This window comes from Belonocnema kinseyi, chromosome 3, assembly GCF_010883055.1.
Source record: "Belonocnema kinseyi isolate 2016_QV_RU_SX_M_011 chromosome 3, B_treatae_v1, whole genome shotgun sequence".
NCBI classification, from domain to species: domain Eukaryota; kingdom Metazoa; phylum Arthropoda; class Insecta; order Hymenoptera; family Cynipidae; genus Belonocnema; species Belonocnema kinseyi.
This window is the reverse complement of record NC_046659.1, coordinates 19351686-19361822: the sequence shown is the minus strand read 5'-3', so window position 1 is coordinate 19361822 and position 10137 is coordinate 19351686.

Here is a 10137-nt window from a genome sequence, read left to right as displayed (position 1 = left end):
CAATCTTTTGAAAGTTATCCGATATACAGACAACAATGACGACGCCGGACAGACAAACAGACCCCGACGTAATAACTTGTTTTTCTGACCCAAGGGGCCTCAAAACGTCGACATTTAATAAAATCCGAAAAAGTCATATTTCATAAAAAAAACTAATACCTTCTCATTTTGGATGAGAATGTAAAAATTATGAACAAGATTTGTAGAAAACCTTTCAAAGAATAAAATGGTTGTCCCGTTAGTTAAAACCGAAAAATTACTATTTCAAGAAAATGAAAGTTGTTCTAAATATGAAGCTAAACTCGCGAACGGGACAAATCGGGAAAAGAAAGTAAATTTGAAAATTGAACTGCAGTTCGAGTATTAAAAATTTAACAGTGATTGATTTTACAAGATGATTCTAGATCTGTTCAAAATGATATAATTTACATATTTTAACGTTAAAATTTGAACTGATTTAATTCTAAAGCCTTATTAGTGACACAAGTGTAAACGTTCAAATTAATGGCTTCTGAAATGAATGCCTTTATTTCATTTCAAAATTTTTTTGAAGTATTATTTCAGTATAAAAAATTCCATTTTTAATCTATTTAGTTTGGAAATTAAAAAAAAAACAATTTTCAATAGTAAACAATTTGAAAAAGAATCGTCACAATTTCAGAGTGACAAATTTAAACTTTGAATGTTACAATCATAATTGTTTAATTTTTTTATCTGTATTTCCAAGGTAAAAGTATTTCATTTTGATTCTTAAAGAACAGGATTTTACAAAAATGTTAGGAAAAATGGCAATCCGTATAAGAGACATTTAAAAGTTCCGAAAAACTTTTAAAATAATTTAAAAAGATTTGAAATAATTTAAAAGAGAATTGATAATTTTGATGATTTTAAAATGTTTTGAAATGTTGAATTTTTATTCTGAAAAATTACATAATTTTAAGAGGAGGTATAAAAATATGGCATCGCTGAAAAAAATCCCGAAAGGGATGAACGAAAAATCCCAAAAAATGAAATCTCCGGCACCTGAATAATAATTTTATAAAAATTGTATTGAAAAATACATTAAACAGCACGTACGCTTTGAAAGAAAAAAAAATGTTTTGCCTAAATTTTCTTCGTACCTACATAAGAACATTTTTTAAACAAACTTTGCAGGATTCAATTCAACAACGATTTATATCAAAATTTATTTTTATTATTTTTTTATTAATAAAAAATTCGATTTTTCAGAACTTTTAAATATTTTTTTCAAATACTATGCACATTATCAAACAAAATTTTTCATACAGAAATATATATTCGATTACTGTATTTTCAATAAATAAATAATATTTAATAAAAAATTTTTTGAATTGTTTAAATCCATGAATTTTCTAGTTCGGATATTTTATAATTCATCCATTTACCTTAAGGTTTTTTCAAATTCGGTAATATCTTCTTGTCCGGAATTTTATTTATTTTATTTTTCGTGAATTCTCCAATTTGACTTTTATATTTCGGGACTTTCATAATTTCGGGAATTTTATTCTTTGGTTATCTTTCAATTTACGAATTTTACAGTGTCGGGAATTTTATTTTTCGGGATTTTCAGTCGCTTTTTCCGAAAAATAAATTTCCGCATCACTGTAAAAATTCAGAAATTATAACATTGTCGAAATGTAAAAGTTCCGAATTGGAAAATTCTCGACAATTTACAATCTTACATAATTTGAGAATTCCCGACAGAAAATTTCCGAATTATACAATATCCCGGCTAGACAACTTCCTAATTTGAACAATTAAAAAATAGTTTGTTAACAAATTTTTTTTCATTAGGATAATAAAATACTTATACCAAAGAAAAAACTTTTCTAATGTTTCAAGTTTCTAAACATTATTGTTAAAATTGAAAATAACAACAATTGAACAAATGGCCTGGAGTTTTATTATTAGGGAATTTTCAAATTCGATAATATTGTAAACTCTCCAGAATTTCATTATTCTAGAATTTTTACATTCGGGATTTTCAGGTTTCAGAATTTTATAATTTCGGGAAGTTTACATTGTCGAAAATATTGCAAACATTTTAAAAGATTTATAAGATTGTAAAAAAATCTGGAAGATTTTGAGGAATTTTTTTGCAGAATTTTACATAAATTTTACGACAAAATGGGAATCATTATAAATATATTTAAAAGTTCTGAAAAACTTGAAAAATAATTTGAATTATATATATTTCGAGTAAGCTGTAGTAATTATAATAATTTAAAGTTTATTTTAAAATATATTTTATGGAACATGATATTTTTTATGAATATGACAGTGAAATTCTGTTCGTCTAATTTTGTTTGCCAATGCGAAACATAATCTGGCTTGGAACTGCCGTCTTAACATCTAAAAATCGAAAGAACAATTTTCATATCACTTGGAATTATAATTATATTTTTATAAAAGTCTAAAAAAATCCATAGAAATTGCAAACCACAAAAATAAAAATAAATAACAGTAAAGAACTATATATAGACAATATAAAGATTGAAAATGATAAGTAATAATTTTAGAAATAGTGGAAATGTATGAAACCGTAACCATTAGTGAGCCTCGAGGGGCCTACTGAGAGTTGCTTACAGCGCTCCAAGTGGCTGTTGTCGATGGGTGCTATAGCCGTGGAGCGGTGGGTAGAGGGGAACTGGCCATTTTCGCCGGATGCGCCGTCTATATTTATCGCGGGGAACTAAGCCCGCACCGCATCTACGTTCATAATATCTTTGACCGGAATCAGTTCGACCGTTCCTAGTATTCAGTAGAGGTAACAAGTTACGCTTCGGAAATTATAACTCGAAATTTGTACTTTACCTTATATTTATTATATTAAATATATTGCCATAAATATATTGTCATTTATCTATCTCATCTCACAGGTTTTTATTGTGTTTAACCTGCTTCTGCCTGCATATAATTTTAATCAGGTTCGAAGAACACCGTGTCAAACTAGGCTCGTCGCACAAAACAATTTGTAATTTTTCTAAAATCTAAAATCTTAGTACATATATTATTATAAGCGTAGCAATATTTTTTACCATTACATTACTATATATATTTTATATATTTACATAGCGTGCGGTCATAAATAGTGTATTTATTGTGTAATACTAAATAATTGTGTGCTTAAACATGTAAACAAATATTAGAGTATAGGAGTAATAATATAATAATATAAAGATTAATTTTTGTGGCGAAAAATCGGTTATAATTTTATAGAATTGTTCTCTATAGTTTCGGGACTAGTTCAACGCTATGTAAAACAAAGACGATTTTAACTTTTATTAAACTACCCAGCGTATCCTCTACTATAGGATTAGTTCTATAAAATGTAATGGATATTTCTTTCCGTGTGCAAAATAACTTGAAACGTTACGCAAATGTCACTATGTATTTTTCTCGCCCTACTTTTGTTAATTTTTCGTCAAATAATTGTATTCTGAAGATTGTCGAAGCAGGGTCTATATTTCGATTCGGGCCGCTTCAACTCGATCAGTTCAAATGGCGCCCGACCAAAATCAAAGCCAAATTCCAGAAATGACATCCGGGCGAAATCGCGAAAAAAACACAGTTCACTACGACTTGAAACTGACGATTTTTATGGAAATGAGAAATTTGAAATAGAAAAAACAAGATCTATAAATAAAACTGTAATCGATCATGTTGACACGGAAGTTTTTATTAGAAATAATAATGAAATGTCGCGCAATGAATCTTGAAGTGAGGATCAGGTAATTTCAATGCATGAATTAAATGAGATGTTGCATTCTATCAAAGCTACATTTAGAGGGTTTCAGTCTATGCAGGAAAAAACAATAAAAATGCGAAATTCTGAGTGCTCTCATCAAAGGGTTAGAATAGATATTCCAAATCCAACTTTATATGATGAGCATGACAGCAATCCCATGGAATTTATATGGGAACTTGAACAATATTTATAAATTAAAAACATTCCAAGTGATGCTGCAGCTCTCATAATAAAAAGTGCATTGAAAGGAAGAGCAAAAGCATGGTACTTCGCGAATATTTCAAGTTTGGAAAATTTCGATTAATTGAGAACGAATTTTTTGGCTGAATTTCTTTCCTAACAATGTAAAACTGAATTGGAGAATGAATGGAGAAGCAGAAGATTTTCGCGAAAAGATAACACTTTCGTGCGGTATTTTCATGAGTAGGTCAGGCAAGCTAAATATTTTAATCCACCGTTGCCAGAATATTCGAGAAATTATGAAATTATTCGACAATTCCCTAAGAGAGTTCACGACGCGATGGTTTCGGTTGACTTAGGCCAAACAAGTCAAATAACAAAAACATTATCATGGCTCGATGGAACTGAAAGACAGTACGAGAAAAGTGAATTCGAAAATAATAATAAATGGAATAGAGACAATTATAGAGATGGTGGCAAATTTGGATGGGGCAGACCTGGTAGCGATGAAAGCTTTCGAAACTGCGAGCGATATGACAGGGAAGAAATAAATAAATCTCCAGGGAAGAAATAAATAAATCTCCAGAAAAAAGAGGCAGATCCCTGGAAAAAAAGAAATAGCTTCCCGAAAAAAAACAGATCAAAATGAAAAAAGGGTGATTGGCGACATTGGGAGAGGAGAATAGGTATGACGATTTCAAAAGAGATAGAGAATATGGATATGAACGGCTAAATAGGGATAGAAATGATCGTCGCGAAAATTGGAGACAGGCGGACTCGAGGTGTAGAACTGATGAAAGTATAAATCGCGATAGGCATTGGCGCGAGAAAGATAACTGGAGACGTGAGAGTGGGCAAAGTGAGAACAAAGATAATCGTGATTCAAATGATAAGACGAGCGGAGAAAAGGACAATCCCCGTAATAAACAGTCTTGCATCAACGATAAACGATACAAGGTTTCCGAAATTAACGACGAATACCAAGACCGCGATAAGTGTAGCTCGGATTCCGAATCAAATTCCGAAATAGACGAAATTCTTGAGAGGAATGATTTAAAATACTAAACGACTGCAATAACGGTCCGATTGCATGTCGATTGCTCAGTAACGTAATAAAGGACCTAGCTTTTGATATTGAGGAGGCACTTAATAATGATTTTATTAAAGACTATAAATTAAAGAAATATAGATGCCCACTAATTAATGCAAAATGCGAAGATGAAAAAGTACAAGTATTGTTAGATACAGGTTCTGAAGTTGAGCGTATATCGGAGGATTTCTTTAGCAAATTAAATCAAAATAAAACTATAACTTTGCCAGTGACAAATATAACGCTTTCGAGTGCTTTTGGAAATAAGTCTTATATCATTAAAAAACAAGTCATGATCCAATTAAAAATAGGAAATCAAGAAATTAAAGCAATTTTATTAGTAGTACCAAAACAAAATTTCGAAATTGTTTTAGGTACAAATTGGCATGCAAAAAATAAAGTTGACATTAAAAATTCAAATTTATCAATAAAAATCAATAATGAAGAATTTAGTGAACCAGACGAAAATTTCCAATTAAATTCAATAGATAGCTTAGCGCGAGCACACAACAATAAAATTGAGTCACGCGAAGAACGACAAGAGCACAAATCAGAAACGGCCCCAATAGTTGCCAATATCGGGGCGGGGGATAACGTCAAAAGAAATCCCCAACCGGTATCTGAAAAGCAGTTAAAAGAATCGGAAGATAAAATTAAAGATTTAGCTGAAGATAAAAAACACACACTATTCAAAATAATAAAAAAACATAGAAGAGTTTTTTCGGATGAGCCAGGTTGTCTATATTATTATGAACACGAGATTTATATAAAAAATAAAAGTTTGGTGAAAAATAAAAACTACCCTGTCCCAATAGGGTTGTTTCCAAAGTCAGATATAATTTTTCCAATAAATGGATCTTATAGTACATAAAATTCGAAGTATAAAAACGCCCATAAAATAATTGTTCCATATTGTTTACGATTTTTAATTTAATGTTGAAATATGAATTTTCTATCACGATGTCGATTGGAGGGCCCCTTTAACGTCAAAGGGGTGGGATTTTCCACCGATCACAGCTCACGTGTCAGTGATTCTCAAATATCTTTTTCTGTGCCGATGTTTTGTTTTGATTATGTGCACATCGAAAATAGAAGTCGCAAAATATTGTTTAAAAAAATGTCAAAGGAGGGTTTCGTAAAAAACAATAGAGAAAATCTACCGAAAATAGATATATTTATGGAATGTATAAAGAATTCATTGAAAAATTACCTAAATGTAGCTGGTTTACTGAACAATTCCTAAATTTGTACGATTTTAAAATGTGTTAATAATTGCATTTAATGTTTTCCTTCAACATACTACTAACTCGTAGAAAGCCAAATGTTACAACAGGATAACTTTTTTTTGTCACATAATCATGAATAAATAAAGCTATCAAATCTAAATAGTCAGAATTGATATGCAGAACATGGCCTAACCTCTTCATCATGAGTTTCGCATCGTTACCTTGATAGATAATTATGACAATCTCTGAGTCACGTGACAGCCACGTGATACCCATTTGAATAAGTGTTTTACCGCCTTCAATTTTCAATAATTTTTTTCTGTTAAACTACACAAAAGAAAAAAAATTATAACGCACCTTCTATTCAGCTAAAAATTATGTATTAAAAAATTATTTGATCTAAAATCGCAAAACAACCCTATTGTAAAAACACCATTGGTTAGAGAAGAATTGACGCGTTCAAATAAATTAGGGATAATTGAACAAGGAATCAGCAAATATTGTAACCTGCTAAGGATACTCGAAAAGGCGATGGCATGGTACGGATATGTCTCGATGCCAGAGAGCTTAATAATATAATCGATTCCGAGCATAATGGGCCTCCGAACATCGATGACATATTACAAAAATACGAAGGGAAAACAGATTTCTCCAGTACAGATTTAATGCAGGGATTTTTACAGATCCCGTTGAAAAAGGAATCGAGAAAATATACGTCCTTTGTATTCAAGGCGAAAACCTACCAATTACCAGTTAAGAAGAATCAATGAATTGTTACCAGAAAGACGACAGACCGGATCGGGGCGTTTTTCAAATTTTTCTAATGAGCACAAAGTTTGGCGACATCTTTACGACATCGTTAGCGACATCTTTACGATAACTTTACAACATCCTATGTCCATTTCGTTAAGGTGTCTTTACGATATCGTAAATAAGTCGCATGATCTGACGATGTCTTTACGACATCGTAAAGATAGCGAAACGACATGGACATAGGATGTCGTAAAGTTGTCGTGAATATGTCGTAACGATGTCGTAAAGACGTCGCCAGATTTTGTGCCCACTGGGTTCCCGTACTGTTGAAAAAATCCCCTGGATTCAGAAATTTTATCATTCGTGAATATATTTAGCAGTTTACGAATGATTAACGACGTTTCCCGAGAATCAGCCAGGAATTAGAATCTAAACGTCGATGACGGGGAAAGGTCTGTGAGTATGAGGACCCGTGAAGGTGAATGCCTAATCAAGAGGGGTCTGTACGTCTTCCTGGTAAAAATTTCTCGGTGTGAGTTCATTACTTTTTGGAGTGGCTGCTGCCCGAAGGGAAATATATATCATTCACGGGGATGCTCGTGAAAGATAAAGGTTCATCATCCCCTGAAGTAATGGTGAGAGAAATCACCACGATCGTACAGCTACAAGGAGAGTGCAACTTCACCATCGCTAGTCCAGTCATCGTTCAAGGTATTTCTGAAATGTAAGGACCGCGGGTCCCGGTGATCATTTGTTTTAATGTAAAAAGATTGATATAACTGTTTAGACAGTTTAGCTTACAAGTTCTACTCTGTGATAATCAACTATTATAATTTTTTTAAATAAAGTCTTTTCTATTTGTTTTCAATATAATAAGCAAGGTGTCGAGTTGAAATTAAATTGGGTGTCATTATTGACTTCACCTTCTTTCTTCATGATGCCTGTTAAAAGAACGCCACCCACTTCAACTCGATCAGTTCATTTGTACTATTTTAGGAGTAAAATGCTTTAAAATGGAGAAACGTCCAGAAAATCCAATTTTGCATTTATAAAATAAAGTTTCGCTATTTATTGATTTATATGAAAATATTCTACTAACTGTAAACAAATAAAATAAAAATGGATCCTTCTTTAAAAAGAAACAAATTGTTTGTTTTCTTTAGATTTAAAATACTGTGCAGGCGGCCCTAAGTAAGAAGCCGGGATATGCAAGCTATTTCAGGATCAAATTCGTTTAGGCCCATTATAGAAGGATATTACGGACAATATTTATTGGCTTGTTCGATGACCCCGGACAGAAATTTCCTCATCTTTCCCTGTTTGAAGTTGGGTTTGGATGGGGTCCCTATCATAATTTCAAGTCTAGAAAAAACTGGTGGGTGCCTTGTCAGGTTCTAATTATGCCTCGCCAAAAAAATTCCTAAAATTTTATAGTGTCTAAAATATTAATTTTGAGGGTTTCTAAGGTTTCAGTATGCAGAAGTAATGTTTTTATGAGTATTTTATCTCGTTTTTCTCGAAAACTTGATTTAGAGAACTAAAGAATATATTCTTCGGGCTAGACAGACATGTATCATTTAAAGTTAAAGAGGTTATGTCAAGTACAGCTGGCCAGTGCTTTACCAGAGTATTACTTGTCTAATCCTGGTCATCAGTGCAGGTAATCAGCATTTCGCCCAGTACTGGCCAACGGTTAGCTCCACAGTCGGCGCAGTAATCGGCCGACAATATAAATAATATACGAAAGTTACAACCAAATTTCTAAATTCCGTCGTTAAAAATTTTTTATGTTCATACAAAATTACATTTCCTGTAATTGTAAGAAGTTTTAAAGTAGTCTACAACGGGGTAAACGAAATATATCACGAAGAAAAATTGCCATCGATTAAAATTATTTATTTAAAAATTATTTTATTAATATTCCTGTTAAAAGATTGTATATTGTAGATATACATAACGTCATATAATAATAATTATTTAATTAGAAAAAAAGAATTTAAAATTTCGTGTTTTAACTTTCTTGAGCTGTAACTTATGAGAATGGCTTTTTCATCAAATTTCAACTCGCGCGTTTAGCGTAATGGTTGAGACTCCCGACTGCCAGGCAATGTATTAAGGTATAGATGTAGATGTTCGATACCACGTAGCGTTAGAAATTTTATTTATAATATAATGTTTAAGAGTGTAATATATGAATTCACTCTTAACAGGACCGTTAACCCGATCAGTTTATCGCTTTTTCGGCACCTTCTCAGTCAATCGTGGGTCGTTTCAGACCTACAACATGTTCAAATGCCCCATTAACAATAAAAAAATCTGATAAAATTTCTGTAAACTCGTGAATACTTCCTCTTCAAGGGAATATACTAAAATTGCACAAAAATGTAAACAAATATTTTATTTTTAATGATAAACATACCTACCTCCCGAAAATATAGACATTTACAACAAAATTCATAACTTTTAAAAAAATTGAGATATTTGAATTTTTTAGGTGGCATAGGAAAGTTCAAGACGCCTATTTTTATGAAAAATTAAGAACTCGATGGGCACAAAAGAAATTCTTAGGTATTTGGTGTCAATTAGTGCCTTTTTTCAAAAGAGGAAATTTAAAGTTTCAAGAAATAACTCGATATATTTCGATTAATACAAATTTTATTTTTGTAGAAAATTATACACATTTACAAAGAAAAAAGCACAATATATTCACGTATTAAATTCGATCATTTTATAATCACGAACAGTCCCTGCAATAAGTGTAACGTGACTTATGTGGATGTACGCTGTGTCATGCTATAAGAGAAGAAAAATCAATACCTGACTCAAAAAAATATAAGTCTTTAGAAAATACTCATAAACTTCATAAAAATGTAAACATTTACCTTGACGCACAAAACGAGTTTGCACGGATGTTAAAGTTACTAGGCAGTCTGCTAAGTACCTGAAAATTCTAAGAGATGGCATTAGTATTCTCTAATGTGAAGCATTTTCGTCGAGCTTGATCCTTCAAATGACGTCTGTCAAAACTTCAGACATTTATGTTTACGCATTTACAAGTTACAGCACTGAGAAGCGACTAACCTCCGAGTTTTTTTTAATATGGAAAAATCTGAGTTTCG